At 46.8% G+C, this 16,379-nt stretch overlaps 1 long non-coding RNA gene across 1 annotated transcript; it reads left to right on the top strand.

Moving 5' to 3' along the window:
* The first annotated feature begins 1,736 nt into the window (after positions 1–1,736).
* Positions 1,737–14,217, top strand: LOC308627086. Its single transcript, XR_014017347.1, has 4 exons — positions 1,737–2,170; positions 10,413–10,539; positions 10,809–10,904; positions 13,380–14,217. It is a non-coding gene; the product is annotated as an uncharacterized lncRNA (long non-coding RNA).
* Positions 14,218–16,379: the final 2,162 nt, after the last annotated feature.

Below are 16,379 nucleotides of genomic sequence, written 5' to 3'. Positions count from 1 at the left end.
TATAAACAAGGCGAAAAGATAACCCTCAGAATAGGAGAAAATATTTGCAAACGAATCAACGGACAAAGGATTAATCTCCAAAATATATAAACAGCTCATGCAGCTCAATATTAACAAAACAAACAACTCAATCCAAAAATGGGCAGAAGACCTAAACAGACATTTCTCCAAAGAAGACATACAGATGGCCAAGAGGCACATGAAAAGCTGCTCAACATCACTAATTATTAGAGAAATGAAAATCAAAACTACAATGAGGTATCACCTCACACCAGTTAGAATGAGCATCATCAGAAAATCTACAAACAACAAATGCTGGAGAGAGTGTGGAGAAAAGGGAACCCTCTTGCACTGTTGGTGGGAATGTAAATTGATACAGCCACTGTGGAGAACAGTATGGAGGGTCCTTAAAAAACTGAAAATCTAATTACCATATGACCCAGCAATGCCACTACTGGGCATATACCCAGAGAAAACCATAATTCAAAAAGACACATGCACCCCACCCCAATGTTCACTGCAGCACTCTTTACGATAGCCAGGTCGTGGAAGCAACCTAAATGACCATCGACAGACGAATGGATCAAGATGTGGTACATATATACAATGGAATATTACTCAGCCATAAGAAGGAATGAAATTGGGTCATTTGTAGAGACGTGGATGGATCTAGAGGCTGTCATATAGAGTGAAGTAAGTCAGAAAGCGATAAACAAATAATGTATATTAACGCATATATGTGGAACCTAGAAAAATGGTAGAGACGAACCGGTTTCAGGGCAGAAATAGAGACACGGATGTAGCGAACAAACGTATGGACACCAAGAGGGGAAAGTGGTGGCGGTGGTGGTGGTATGATGAACTGGGGGATTGTGATTGACGTGTATACACTAATATGTATAAAATTGACGACTAATAAGAACCTGCTGTATAAAAAAATTAAGAAAATAAAATTCAAAAATAAAATAAAAGTATCTCTTCCTTATGGTAAAAGTTACCAAAACAAATAAATAAATCTCTCCCTTATGGTAAAAGTAAAAACAAGAAATAGCCCTGAATTCCTTAACTTGAGATGTGTGGTTTTCTTTAATCAACAGTAATCTTTTGATCCGACTACCTGCTCTTTGTTGCAAAAACTCCTATAATATCCTGGCTTCCCCGTTTGCTTCTTTGGAGCAGCCCCTCAGAGCTAAGATGCTGTGTCCCAAGCTTAAGTCCTCAGTTTTGGCCATAAAATAAAACATAAGTCTCAACGTTTACGTTGTGCGTTTTCTTTCAGTCGGCTATTGTTTGCTCTGTCTGGGACGGAGAGTTGGCATGTTCATGTCTCCCATTAGTGATGTACTTCTATTTCTCTTTTCATCTACCGTTATGAAGTTGGTAACTATTATTTGGGGCACTGATATTCACAACTGTTTTATAACCCTGTGCACTGCAGCTTGCAGCCTCACACGGTGTTCTTCTCCGCTGTGCCCTCCGGTCGGAACTCTACCCGGTGTGGCGTCCAGACCCGAGCGCCAGCCCCTGCACGTAGATGGACTCTGCCCAGGCAGGCGCTGACAGGGGGGAACACTGGGCGCTTGCAAAGCCTGCCAGCCCGCCTTTCCCGTCAGCCTCCGCCGCTCTCCCCAGGCCCTCCGCCTCCTCCGCAGAGGGTTCTGGGAGATGTCGTTTTCTGCCGGCCGCTCATGGTCGCGTGACGTACTTCCGCGTGCGCCGCACCCCCCGCCTCAGCGGGGGACGCGCCTAGCGGGCTGCAGCCGGCTGGGCGACTGTGCAGAGAGGCGGGCCGGGGACGTTCTGTTTCCTTGGCCGCGGGGCTGGCGGAGACGCGAAGGTACCCTGGCCCGGAACGTCCTGTGCGCACCAGGCTCTTGGCCGCCTGAACCCCCACGGTTGATCCGGGCGTGGAGGCGGCCAGCCCGGCCTCGGTCCCTCCCGCCTCACGGCTGCGGAACGGTACAAACTCATTGCCCCGGTTCCCTCCGCCCGGGCCCGGAGGCCGCGTCCCTGCGAGGGACTCAGCCCCGACGGGCAGGTGCCTGGTGCCCGCGGACCCTCCCTCCGTGGGGCGCGAAGCCCCTGCTGGGTGGGCGGGGTGGGAGCAGCCGGGAGACCCTGCACGAAACAGCGCGGGATGGCCAGCAGGTCCCGGACAGCTTCGTGTTGGGTGAGTCGGGACTTTCTCCCTTGCGCAAGCTGACTGGGCCGTGAGCGTGGCCGTGTTCATCCCGTGACGGCCACACCAGGGCCTGAGCTCGCGTGTTCGCCGCCGTCCGCCTGGGTCTCCAGGAACGTTCCTAGTCTTCGGGCATTTTGTGTCCGGTGCCCTGTCCTTCGGCAGGTACCCTGTTTTATGGTCTACAGCGGACCCTGAATTCTGAGGGCAGCGAGGGTCCTCGTGAAGGAAGTGATCCTTTGTCGTTTCAGGTTTCTCACACACAAGTACGGAGTTGTCTTCGTGTCCAGCCCTCTCGGGCGCCATCAGGGAAATTAACCTCCTTTTTGTTCATTCACTTGTTGAGATGCTCATACACCGAGTGTCTTTGTGTGCTGGACGCTGAGACTGGCGCCGGCAGTACGTTTCTTGCTTTCGAGGAGCTGCGGTCTCTTGCGGAGGGTGGTCGCTGGGCAGGGTGGCGGGCAGGTTCGAGGGCTCAGAGCCGGAAGGAGCCGCGTGGCGAGGGGAGAGGGCCCGTGGACCGGCCGGGCCGGGCGGGTGGTTGGGCGGTGAGCCAGAGCAGGCTTCCAGGCGAAGGTGAACTTCCTCGGGGCCGTTGGCGCGCTGCTCGTATTTCCGGCCTTGAGAACACTGTTGGAAGAGGTATCCAGGGGCCGAGCGGGCTTGTAGGTGTTGGAAGCGCAGTGCCTGTCGTCGGGTCTGTAGCTTGGGTAGGGGTTTTCAACTAACACGTGCAGATTAAAGGCGCCTGTGTTCGGGGGAGCGCAGGGTATGACGAGTAGAGCCCCAGGAGGGACCAGTAGAGGACTCGGGGCAAGCAGGACGGCGGTGCCGAAGGGCTGGGGTGCAAGGGAGGTGAAAGAAAATTTGGAGAGTGGTTTCTTCCCCTGCAAATTTGAGAAAAGAGAGCTTCCTAGAAGCCATGATACGAAATGTCTCAGAAGTATTTCATGAGGCCGAAATGTGCCGCCTGGACTTCAGAATGTGTGGGTCTTAAGCAGCTTTTCCAGAGCAGAGAGAATGGCGGGGGTGGTGCAGGTGGTCAGTTCCTGAGAGGCGAAGGGATTGCATGCGGCTGTGGGCAGCAGGATGTAGAGAAGCGACTAGTAATAGTATAGACACTTTTTTAGGTGATCAAGTGTGACAGGAAGAGTTTGGGTGTCAGGGGAGAAGGGATTTCACCAAGGCGGCCGGAGGGGTACAGTTAACCTCAAAATCAATGAACTTTTTGCTTTTAAACAATAACTATACAGAGAGTACAACGAGAGAAAACGTATTTGCAATAGCAATTGGAAAAGATAAAATAAGTGACCATAAGGGTACAGGACCTGAATAAAGAAGACTTCACAACTGTTGAATAATATTAATAGACACCACTCTTGGCCTAACCACCTTGTGTGTGTGACGTCATTAACACCTCACGGCCCTGTGAGGCAAGTATGTCCCCATTTTACAGCTGAGGAAACTGGGGAGCCTGCCAGGTCCCAAACTAGTGAGGGAAACAAGGACACGAGGGTGGCAGAGCTGAGATTCAGACCCACGCAGAGTGTCTCCAGAGCCTGCACTCTGATCGCCTCTTCGGACCTAAAAGACTTGAACAAATGTAGACAGCATTTCCTTGTTTTTGAGTGCACGTGTTTAGCAAGCCTTTATTGACTACTATGCCAGGTAATTTTCTAGGGCATGCAGGGGTGAACAAGACTGACAGGGCCCATGACCCCGTGGAGGGTATGGGAGATGGTAAGACATACCAGGGAAACATCATGAACAAAGCTGTGAATGCTCATGCACTGAGAGGCTGGGTGGCTGCTTCAGACTGGCAACCTTGTCTTGAGGCAGCATTTAAGCAGAATCTGAATGACAGCTGGATGATCATGGGAGGATGGGGGCACAGAACAGGAAGCAACTAAGTCAGTAGCCTTAAGGTGAGAACCAGCAGGTGCCCTGTCTAGTGGAAAGAAGGCATGTGGCAGGCATGGGGAGGGAGCGTGTGAGAGCAAGGCCAGGTTGTGTAGGGCCCTTTCAGTAGGCAAAGGCTCATCTGGAAAGCCCTAGAGTTTATTACATTTTATGTTTTATTTTGAAATAATTTCAAAACTAGAGAAGTTGCAAGAATAGTATAAAATAATCTCCTGTATTGTATTTAAAGAAAACACCCTTCACCCAGATTCCCCAGATTAGCTCTGTCATTCTCTCTTTACTTGTGTGTGTGTGTGTACATGAATTGGTATAAAGGGAACAGCCACAGAGACTGAAGTTCAGTGTTACTTTCTACCAGAGCCTCTTTCCCCTCTCCTCTGTTGTGCAGATGGGGAGTGACTGATCACCTCATCTAAACAGACATTGAGCTGGTTTGGGGCTGGGGTGCTGCTTTAGTTGGACTCGGTTCACCTGTATTTTCAGCGGGGTTTGTGGATCGCAGGCTCCTCCCTCTCAGTGCTTTGTGTCCTAAGTGCCTTGAGACTATGGGAGAGTCAGTCTGCCATTCCCGCCCAGTTCCTGCACTGACCGCACTCAGCAAATGCCCCAGGGGGACAGCCTGCTGTCCAGGGGGACATCGAAGGCTCCACTGGTTTCTCTTTCTCCTGGTGTCGTCCTCTGTCTCAGCTGACCCCGTCCCCCCTGTTCTCAGGCTGGACAAATGCCCTTGGCGAAGTAAACAGCCAGCCGGCTCTTAGCTCACCTGGGAAGAGCTCTCCCGTCTCTGAAATTTGGTTCATTTAGTCCTCCTTGCTTGCGTGGGTCTCTGATGTTCACGAGGATTGTAATTTACCATTAATTTTTTAGTTGTAGCAGCGGTAGTCCAAACGTATGATTTTATTTATTGTGAATAAGTGTTAGAAAAGAAATATCTTCTTAGCATTTTGATTGAGAATTCATTGAATTTCTAAATTAATTTGTTGAAAATTAATATCTTTATACCACATTGAGTCTACATATCATAAATGTTACTCGATTACTCAAGCCTCTGTGTTTTTTTTCTTTTTAAAAAAAATATAAAAATGTTTGAAATTTAGTTGATATACAATATTATGGTAGCTTCAGGTGTACTACATAGTGATTTGACATTTACATACATTATGAAATGATCACTGCCCCAAGGCTGGTAATCGTCCCAGTACAAAGTTATTACAGCATTATTGACCATATTCCTTATGCTGCATCCCCATGGCTAATTTATTTTATAAATGAAGGTTTGTACCTCTTAATCCCCTTTACCTATTTCACTCACCCTTCCACCTCTGGCAACCACCTTTTTGGTCTCTGTGTCTATGAGTCTGTTTTTGTTTTGTTTTGTTTATTTGTTCATTTAATTTTTTAGATTCCACATATAAGTGAGGTCATATGGTATTTGTATTTCTGTCTGATTTATTTCACTTAGCATAATACCCTCTAGTTCCATCCATGTTGTCACAGATGGCAAGATTTGGGTTTTTTTTAAAATGGCTGAGTAATGTTCGTGTGTATGTGTGTGTGTGTGTTTGTGTGTGTGTAGCACATCTTCTGTATCCATTCATCTATCACTGGACATTTACGTTGCTTCCATATCTGGGCTATTGTGTTTTCTTTGCCTCTGCATTTATGTATTTTATCACATGTGTATTTTTCGTTAGGTTTTTCTCTATTTTTAAGCTTTATTCCTGAGTACTTCCTAGCTTTGTTGTGGTTCTTATTACATTTTCAAGTTGGTTACTGTTGATGTATCAAAGGGCTGTTACATGTTGATTTTTTGTTTTACTGCCACCCTGCTGATGTTTCTTATCGGTTCTCATGTTATGCCAGCTGTTTCTGTTAGGTTTTTTAGTCAGAAAATCAGATGTTTGTAAATAATGACAGTAATTTCTCCTCCTTGCTTAGTGTTTATCACTGGCATTTTGCTTTGTTCCTGCTGTGTTGGGTCCTCTGGGACAGTGCTGACTAGCAGAGTTGATGTGAGCGTCCGTGTCTTGTTCCTGATTTTAGTTTCACACAAAATATGATTTTTTTATAGGCTTAGGGAAATTACTTTTACCTGTAACGAACTGAATTCCGATTTTTAAAAGCGGTTAAATTTCCTCTTAGTACTTTGTTTCATCTATTGAGATGATTGTCTGTTCTCCATTAATGTACTAATGTTACTTATTTCTTTGATACAGTTGTGTTTTGTTTTTTTAAAGTTTGGACTGTGCTTTAAGTATCTGGATAAACTTCATTCATAGTTTGCTATGTATGTATGTACAGGATTTGTTTTACTCTATTAGTGTCTTTATCTAGGTATTTTTAATAAATGAGATTGGACTACAGTTTGTGCTGTCCTTGCCTGCTCTGTAGGGTTATACAGGTTTTGTGTGATGGGTTTCCCATCATTTCCCGGCTCTACATCAGATTAGATATGGGAGAAAATTTCTGTTCCTTGGATGCTGATAGAACTTACTTTTCAAGATAGTGTGGGACTATTGTCTTTATGGAGAGCGTATACCTTTGATTACTGTTTCAGTTTATTTTATGACCATGGGCTAGTCAGTCTGGTCTTCCTAATTCTTTCTGGGCAAAATTTGGTTACTTTTATTTTCCTAGGAAAATTTCCATTTCTTCTAAGTTTTCAAATTTATTGGAAGAAATTTGTAAATACAGTCAGTTCTGCTATCATGTTTGCTTTAAGGATGTAAATTTGTTTCAACATGATTGATATCTTAGGGAACAAAGTGAGCTTTCTGACTGATTTCAGGCAAGCCTCTTTTCACCACTTTATACTAATCTATGGCCCTTCTGACACCCAAACGTCAGGTGTTTTTCAAGGTACAGTGCCATATTTATGGTAGTATTTATGTATTTCTCAAATCAAACATGTATAAAACTGCTACTGTTTTTATTAAGGTTCCTGATTTTCTTTTTTCATGTGTGCTACAAAAGTGTCACACCCCAACCCTGCTCTTCCCATAAGCAGAGACTTTGCATAGTGGTGATTTTTTTTTTTGTAACATCACATTATAGCAGAACTGCTTGTGTATAGTGATCGTTTATGAATTTTAAAATCCCTTTTCTATCTTAGAGTTATGCACCCTGTCTTGGTCATTCCCTCTTTTCTTTCTTTTCTTTTCTTTTTTTAAAATTTCTTTATTTTCTTTATTTTTTTGGCTGCTTCGGGTCTTAGCTGCGACATCTTTCATTGTGGGGCGGGCTCTTCCCTGGGCTTCTCTCTTTTTTTTAAAAAATTTTATTTTTTTATTCATTTTTGGCTGCGTTGGGTCTTCATTGCTGCACATGGGCTTTTCTCTAGTTGCGGGGAGCGGGGACTACTCTTCGTTGCAGTGCGTGGGCTTCTCATTGCGGTGGCCTCTCTTGTTGCAGAGCACAGGCTCTAGGCACACGGGCTTCAGTAGTTGTGGCTCACGGGCTCTAGAGGGCAGGCATAGCAGGTGTGGCACACGGGCTTACTTGCTCCATGGCATGTGGGATCTTCCCTGACCAGGGCTCGAACCCATGTCCCCTGCATTGGCAGGCGGATTCTTAACCACTGTGCCAGCAGGGAAGCCCCCGGGCTTCTCTCTAGTTGTCGTGCGAGGGCTCCAGGGTACGTGGGCTCTGTAGTTGCGGAGCTCGGGCTTAATTGCCCCACAGCATGTGGGATCTTAGTTCCCCGATCAGGGATTGAACCCGCTTCCCCTGTATTGGAAGGCGGATTCTTTACCACTGGACCACCAGGGAAGTCTCCTCATTTCTTGATTATGCTTGCCCAATTAAATTTTTTTGTAGTATTTCCTGTGTATTTTGTTTTTATTCTTATCAAACTTAAAAATAGCAAAAGGCTTAAAATAAAATACACTCTCTGCTCTACCCCTTTCTTCTTCCATCCTGTCCCTTTGGTCTGTGTTTGCTCTTGTGGCATCTACCTCAGGCCTTGCTTCCTGTTTCTCCTCCCCCCTGCATGAATGCCTTGGGCTTGATGTCACGGCTTCATTTTTCTCCATCACGACCTCAGACGTGCCCTGTTAGCTGTCCCTCCCCGGCCCTGGCAGTCATCTTGGCAAGAGCCAAGTATTTGGATGTCAGTTAACTTCCAGGCATTGGAAAGTCCAGGCTGCACTCCAACCCCTCTTCTTCCCCGACTCAGGCTGCGGGAGATGGGAGGCTCTTCTCTTTATTCCCACTTCACTTTTTGTCCCTGTGGGAGCTCCTCATGGGTTGGGATGGGAAGCTCCTGTCATCTGGCGGTCAGTCCCCAGCATGACAGGGATCGCTTGGAGCCTGTGACAGGGCTCTACCCTGTATTTCCACTGGCCTCTGAGGCTCCCCCAGCGTTGCACTCACTGTGTCTTCCCTGGGGTCCCCCTCGCTGCAGGCAGCGCTCTTGGGGAGGAGCCTGTTAGGGCGTCGTCAGTCGGGGCTCCTCTAGCTGCTGCTTCCTTGCCTTCAGCCCCCATCCCTCCCTTTCTCGTCCTGCAGGCTTCCCAACCTGTAGAGGGCAGTGTCTTCCGCTTGCTCGGCCAGGATCCTTGCCTTCTCCTCGACGTCGTCCTCTCTCTCTCTGCGCTGTCGTCTCCACCGGGGCGTCTCTGCCTCTGGCTTCACTGGATGCCTGGGACCCAGCCACGACTCCTTACCCTAGTGCTCTTACTCCAGCCCCAGGGACCTTCATCTTTCCCTGGAACTCGGACCCCTCCCCTCTCCGTGGCAGTCAGAATGGTCTCAGATGGGGGTCAGAGCGCGCCACCCTGTCCAAGGCCTTCCGGGGGCTTCTCCTCCTGTGGAATGAAATCCAAGTCCTTACCACGTCCTTCGAGCCCTGCAGGCCTGTGCCTTTGTTCTCATGCTGCGTGGAAGGCTCTTCCCGAAGAAATCTCGGAGCTCGTTCTCACACTGCTTGTGTTTCTGCCCAAATGTCGCCTCAGCAGGGTGCTCCTGATCACCCATCTGAGATAGCGCCTGTGTCTTCCTCCCCGCCTCTCTCCCCTGAAGCTGCTGGAGGCCTGTCAGAGCACTGTCACCGCCTGCGTGCTAGGTGGCTGTGTGTTTACTGGCATCTCCCCTGCAGGAATGGAAACCCACTGAGGACAGGGACTGTGTCCGCGGTTGGTGCCTAATAAGTGCTTATTGAATGATCCCCTGAGGGTCTGTGGCTTGCTGCTATCTTTTGGTCCTGTGAGAGGAATTTATCGTGAGCACACTGGGTAGTTCTCAGAGGCATCAAGCACCAGGCATGCAGGCCGCATGGCTGACACTGCTGCAGGGCCGCCTGGTAGGACCCGCGCACCTCGGGGAGCAGACGCCCCCGTGCTGGCTCGTGGCCTGCGGCTCCGCGACCTGGGCTTTAGGTTCACAGTCTGTGCTGGGTGTCCCCTGGTCGGCTCTGTTGTGGACCCCTTCTTTTCTTGGAAGAAGCCTGGCAAGTCACCTATTTGTCACATTTTCTTTTCCTTCTTTCTTTCTTTTTTTTAAAATTTAATTTATTTTTGGCTGCGTTGGGTCTTTGTTGCAGTGCACAGGCTTTTCATTGCGGTGGCTTCTCTTGTTGCGGAGCACGGGCTCTAGGACTGCGGCTTCAGTAGTTGTGGCATGTGGGCTCAGTAGTTGCAGCACGCGGGCCATAGAGTGCGCGGGCTTCAGTGGTTGCGGCATGTGGGCTCAGTAGTTGTGGCTCGCAGGCTCTAGAGCGCAGGCTCGGTAGTTGTGGCGCACGGGTTTAGCTGCTGCGCGGCATGTGGGATCTTCCCGGACCAGGGCTCGAACCCGTGTCCCCTGAATTGGCAGGCGGATTCTTAACCACTGCACCACCAGGGAAGTCCCTGGCATGTTTTCTTCATGTGCTTGCTCCCACTGAGACTCAGGTGGGCTGAGCAGCTGGCCAGACGGCAGGCACTTCCGGAGGGTCAGACCTTGTGTGTCTGGTGCCCGTAGTTAGAGTCGTGCTCGCCACCCCATGCAAGGTCTCCCTGAATAGGTTCTTATCAGACTGGAAACACCTTATTTTGTCTGCATGCATAGCTCTTCATTTCCCTCTACAGGACTAAAAGCTTCTGGAGGCCAGAGTGAGCTTCACTCATCCTGAAGTCTTCAGGACCCAAAAGAGTATCTAGCACACAGAGGCTCACTTATTATTATTATTTTTAAATTCTCTCTCAAAGCAAGTGGTGGCCTGGGCGCAGGATGCAGTCTGTGGAGGGACATTCTCCTTTCCTGGGTCCTCTACATCTTTTCCATGTCTCCCAGTATAGTTGCAGCCTGTGGAATGGTGTGTGTATTGTTACAGGGATTGTCGTCATTCAAGGATATATCTATGGAGTTCACCTGGGAAGAATGGCAGTTACTGGATTCTGCGCAGAAGCACCTGTACCGGGATGTGACTCTGGAAAACTATAGTAACCTGGTGTCTTTGGGTAAGTACAGCTTCTCTTTTTGGCTCAGGTCGTGAGTCATAAGTTGCCACCACTTTTTCTTTTGTTGTTCTGTCCCGGGGCCTCTGAAGTAATTAATGATTATGGACTTGAGCTCTAGAGGTCATACGTTCTCAGTCCCTATTCTGTCTTCACCCCCTCATTGTAATCTTTCTGCAAGTGCAAACAAGCTGCCTCCTCTCCTAGCTCCTAGCTTCCTTTTCTAGTCCCCAGCAGTTTGGCCCACATCCTTTGTGATTTTCCCTTAACAGGGTATCATGGTACCAAACCTGATTTAGTCTTCAAGTTGGAGCAAGGAGAAGAGCCATGGATAATAAACGCGGAAGTTTCCCGTCAGAGCTGTCCAGGTGGGTGAGCAGAAACCATGGAGAGGGGAGGTCTGGAGTGAATCGGGGCTGGCACTCAGGGAGTGTTGGGTGCGCAAACTGTTCTTTGAAGTCCTTAAACCACTGGGTGGACTCGGGATGAGCCCACGAGTCCTCAGGTAAGGATGGGGCCCTCGGTTTCCTCCCGTGGCCCCGAGAGGTTGCTTTCTGGGTTAGTTTTCTTCCTTCTGGCACCTTTTTTCTCTGCCTTCCTTCCCGTAGTCATGGGCCTTGTTTTCTCTCTTGCCTCTGCAGTTAACTCCCTTGACTTTACCCATAGTTTTTCATTTCATTCTCTCCCCTTGACTGTCTTAGGAGATTTCATTGCTTCCTTCTCTCTTCTCACACCAGTCACTTGGAAATTGCAACTATTACTTTCTTGGGCACTTTTCTTTTTCTTTTTTTTTTGGACACACCGCGCAGCACATGGGATCTTAGTTCCCTGACCAGGGATGGAACCCATGCTCCCTGCAGTGTACGTGCAGATTCTTAACCACTGGACTGCCAGGGAAGTCCCTTGGGCTCTTTTCTTAAAAGAATTCTGAAATCTAGCCTAGTCTCACCTGTATCTTAGGTGGTTTTTATCACCCTACTTTTATTTCCCTGACCCCGCTTACTCTTCCCTTTTGAGTTGTCCAAGTTTGGGCTTCTCTTCTATATTGTAACTGTGGAAAGGCTCTTCTGTCCTGAAAATCAAAGCTTTTTCCTCCCAGTGTTGTAACAGCAGAATTGCCATCCTCCTTCTCCTTTCCTCATGCGCTCTGGTCCCAGCTTTATACGCTTGCAGGAGAGTGCCCCTGGGCTTTCCCACTCTGCATTCTCAGTGGCAGAAATGGGAAGGCACTTCTGAAATTGCTCTTCTTCCTCCGGTTTCCCACCACTTTGGGGAGAAAAGTGTTTAGCAAGCAGTCCTGAGAAAGCAGGACAGCTACTGAGGCCCCCAACGCAGCAGTCACGTACGGGGGTGACTGAGGCTGTGTGTCTGACGGGTGCTGACACACAGTCAGACAGTGTGTACGGGGCCTTGCCTAATCTGGTTCCTGCCTTCACTCTGTTCACTCAAGGGGTCTCAGCTGTCCTGGCCTTTGTTCTGTTTCTTAACCATGCCACGCAGATTTCCTCCTCAGGAGCTTTGTACTTGTTCCTTCTGTTTGGAATGCTTTTGTCTGGACGGCTGCTGTCCAGACCGCACCCTGCTGCTGTTCCTTTCCTTTAACCCTTGTCTTGCTATCACTGTCATCTTCACACTGTTTGGGCCTCACAGATGGACTTTCCCATTCTCTCTTCATCTCCTCTCCAACCTTAAATGTCGTCTGCTCCAGGGCTGTTTTGGCATCTCTTTTAATTTACACGTGTTCCCTAGAAGACGTTATCCCTCATGTCATTTAATACCTTGTATGTGCTGTTGATGCCTACTTTTTACTGAGCACTGAACTGAGGTCTAACTGCCTACCTGCTTCTCCATTTGGATACTTAACTATGATCTCAAATGTAATAGGATCCAAAACAGAGTCCTTTGTTTTTCCTCCGAACATGTCTCTCTCTCAGTGTTTTCAGTCTCAAAGAGCAGCACCACCTGCTTCTCAAGTCTCAAATCTAGGAGTTACTAAGTCCTCCCCTCCTCTGGGTTCTCACACCCAGTCCATTAGTACCTTTCTTAGTTCTCTTTCCAAGTATGTCCATGTTGCTCAGCTCCAGAAGGACAGCCAGCCCCACCCTGTCATCCTGGACTGCTGCAGTGGCTCTTCATTTGTCTCTGCCCTTTTCCTGTTCGTTTTTACGTAACGGCCACTGATCTTTTAAAAGCACAAGACAAATCGAGATCCCCTCTAATTAAAGTCCTTTGGGTGAAAACTCTTTCCTGAGGCCTTGCCTAATCTGGTTCCTGCCTTCACTCTATTCACTCAGGGGGTCTCAGCTGTCCTGGCCTTTATTCTGTTCCTTAACCATGCCACGCAGGTTCCTTCCCCAGGAGCTTTGCACTTGCTCTTCCTTCTGTTTGGAATGCTTTTGCCTTACTTTCCTTATGGCTCACTCAGTCTCTCTTTTAATGTCTCATTGTACCTACCTACATGTCATACCTAGCTATTCTGTATCCTGTGAATTAACTTTATGAGTAAACTCCTGCAATAATAAAATTGGCATAAATAGTTGGCATTGGCTTCTAAATGCAGGCTAAATTTTTTAAATTTCTATTTTTAAAAAACATTTTTGATCACTGCTAATTGGCTACCCATTTCTGTACAGGGACTTATTTTGGTTTGATTCACTTCCCCTTGCCCCCATGCTTGGTTATGTGATGTGTGTGCACTTGGCCAGTATTTCTTTTGAACCATTGTGTCAGAGGCCTGGACCAAAAGAAAAACACTCATTACATGGCAGTTCTAAAGCCCTTTAGTTCTGTATTAGGTTTGTGTTATGATTTTAAATATATGGTGTTGGTTTTTTTTTTTCTAGAAGGTTGGGAAGAATGGTACCAGAAAAATCAAGATGAACTTGAAAGTGTTGAGAGAAGCTATGCTTGTAATGCATTTGGAAAGCTTCATCTGAGCAAAAGCCACATTTCTTCAAGACAAAGCCTCCTTAAATATAATACACATGGAAAAAGCTTGACACAAAACTTGGCTTCAGCCAGAAGCTATCTAAGACAGAATCCTGATCAGTTTCATGGGTGTGATGAATCATATTTTCTTAAGCATCAAAGAACTCATAGTATAGAAAAAAACTGTGTATGTAACGAATGTGGGAAAGCTTTTCGTTGTAAATCACAGCTCATTGTACATCTCAGAATTCATACAGGAGAGAGACCATACGAATGCACTAAATGTGAGAGAGCCTTCAGTGCCAAGTCAAACCTCAATGCTCATCAAAGGGTCCACACAGGAGAGAAGCCCTACTCCTGTATCGAGTGTGGGAAAGTCTTCTCATTCAGGTCACAGCTCATTGTCCATCAGGAAATTCACTCAGGAGGGAAACCTTATGGTTGCAGTGAATGTGGGAAAGCCTACAGCTGGAAATCACAGCTTATGTTACACCAGAGAAGCCATACAGGAGTGAAACCCTATGAATGCAGTGAATGTGGGAAAGCCTTTAGTCTGAAGTCCCCATTCATTGTGCACCAGAGAACTCACACAGGAGTGAAACCCCATAAATGCAGTGACTGTGGGAAAGCCTTCAGGAGTAAGTCGTATCTCCTCGTTCACATTAGGATGCACACGGGAGAGAAGCCCTATCAGTGCAGGGATTGTGGGAAGGCCTTCAGCATGAAGACACAACTCGTTGTGCACCAGGGAATTCACACAGGAAATAATCCTTATCAGTGCAGTGAATGTGGGAAGGCCTTCGGTAGGAAGGAACAGCTCACTGCGCATCTGAGAGCTCACGCGGGAGAGAAGCCCTATGGGTGCAGTGAGTGTGGGAAAGCCTTCAGCAGCAAGTCATACCTCGTTATACACCGGAGAGCACACACAGGAGAGAGACCCTATGAGTGTAGCTTCTGTGAGAGAGCCTTTTGTGGGAAATCACAGCTAATTATACATCAGAGAACTCATTCAACAGAGAAGCCCTATGAATGCAGCGAATGTGAGAAAGCCTATCCTAGGAAGGCATCACTTCAGATACACCAGAAGACTCATTCAGGAGAAAAACCCCACAAATGCAGTGAATGCGGGAAAGCCTTCACTCAGAAGTCATCTCTCAGTGAACATCAGAGAGTTCATACAGGAGAGAAGCCATGGAAATGCTCTGAATGTGGGAAATCCTTCTGCTGGAATTCAGGGCTTCGTATACATCGAAAAACACACAAGTGAGAAATCAGAATGGAGTAGATGTTAGAAGCATTCTCACAGAAGCTGATCCACAGGAGACTTCGGAGGATAATAGAGGCAGGAAGTCCTAAAAATACTCTCATCAAATTAGTCATACAAGAGAGAGGCCAATCATATTTGGAATGAATGTGCAAAAGCTTTCAGAAGTAAGTCATACAAACCTTTATATACAAGAGAATAGTTGCAGGAGTACAGAGCAGTAACTGTATCAGAAGTGGTAGCCTGATGATGAAGATTTAACATGGGGAATTCATATTGAGAAACCCTTGTAACTTTAATAAATCAGGAAAGCACTTCCCATGGAAGCTGTGTTACATGGGGAGTCGCGTTCCAGATGTGGTGCTGAAGAAAGTCTTGGTAGAGAGTAAAGTTGTTTTTTATTTTAATATGTAACTAGAGTAATAGCAGGAAAATGGCAAGGAACATACTCTGAAGGTTAAGGGGTATGGATTGTGATTTTCCTGAGTAACACTGAATAGTGTTTTAAAAATTTTTGGTATTTTATTTTTAAATGTAACTTGTTATATTTGATAGTTTGTGGAATAACACCCTCTAATATTCTCCACATTAAATGCTAAGGATCAGTGCTGTCTCTTTATTTCTCAGCAATATAACTAAAATAATGTAGTTTTTAATAAATGAAAGGATTCATTTCTCATTCCAAATGAATTTACTTATCCAGCAAGTGGGTCTGGCAGTTGTTAACAGGGGTGCTTCCTAAGAGCACTCACCATAATGAACATTGATTATATTTACCAGTTCAGTGTCTGTTCCGCATTGATCGGCAAGAGCGGCTTAGATCTCTCTGGAGAAATACCCCTCCTGTGTGTGTGCACCCTTACGGTGGGTCTTTCAGGGTGTCCTTTCCACCAGTCACAGGTGAGCACTCTGCCGTTGTTGGGAAATGGGAGCCTCTTTTCCAGGAGTTTTCATCTCAATTTCAGTCTCCCATGAACCAGCAAGGAAATACTGGAACTCATTCTTGTCCCAGAATTCTACTGAGACCATCAGTTAGTTCTTGCTGTTTTGATTTCTCAGAATAACTTTGGATACTGCCCCTTTTGAACCTGGTTTTCTGGTCTTCTGTGTGCTTCCTCATCTTTTCAATAAATATTGTTTTCTGCTAAAGTTAAGCAGAATGAGTTCCTGTTTCTTGTCACTGAAGGGCTTTAACTGGTAAGTCGTTGTTCTGGAGTAGCTGTAGGTAGTAAACTGTTGAAGAACAGCTGGGTGTGTGGTTTAGGTTTTTTCCTGAGACAAGAAGAAAATCTTTCAGATTCCTGTTTATATTCCAGGTGCATACGTTTTAGTACATAGTATGAAATAGCGTTATTGCTTGTGTACACCAAGAACCTTGTGGCCCCTGTTGGTAAGATTCTGGGAACACTGAGGAACTATTGTCCTAGAAGAGTTTTAAATTAATGAAATCTGGGGCAGGAGATGAGATGGCTCATTCTGGTTACATCAGCTCTTAACAAGGACAGACTTGAAGGCCTGGAATCTCATCTCAAGGCAGAGTACTGAACTTAGGCACGCTCTGAGATTGCTGAAGTAATTGCTTACTCAGAGCTGTAGGGTTGAGATGGTGGAAACCAAATACACAGTCGTGTTGCTGAATTAGAGTCATCTA

The sequence above is a fragment of the Mesoplodon bidens genome (assembly GCF_964165515.1).
Source record: "Mesoplodon bidens genome assembly, chromosome: 13".
NCBI lineage: Eukaryota > Metazoa > Chordata > Mammalia > Artiodactyla > Ziphiidae > Mesoplodon > Mesoplodon bidens.
Note: the sequence above shows the minus strand (reverse complement) of the source record. Positions and strands in the feature narration are given on the sequence as shown.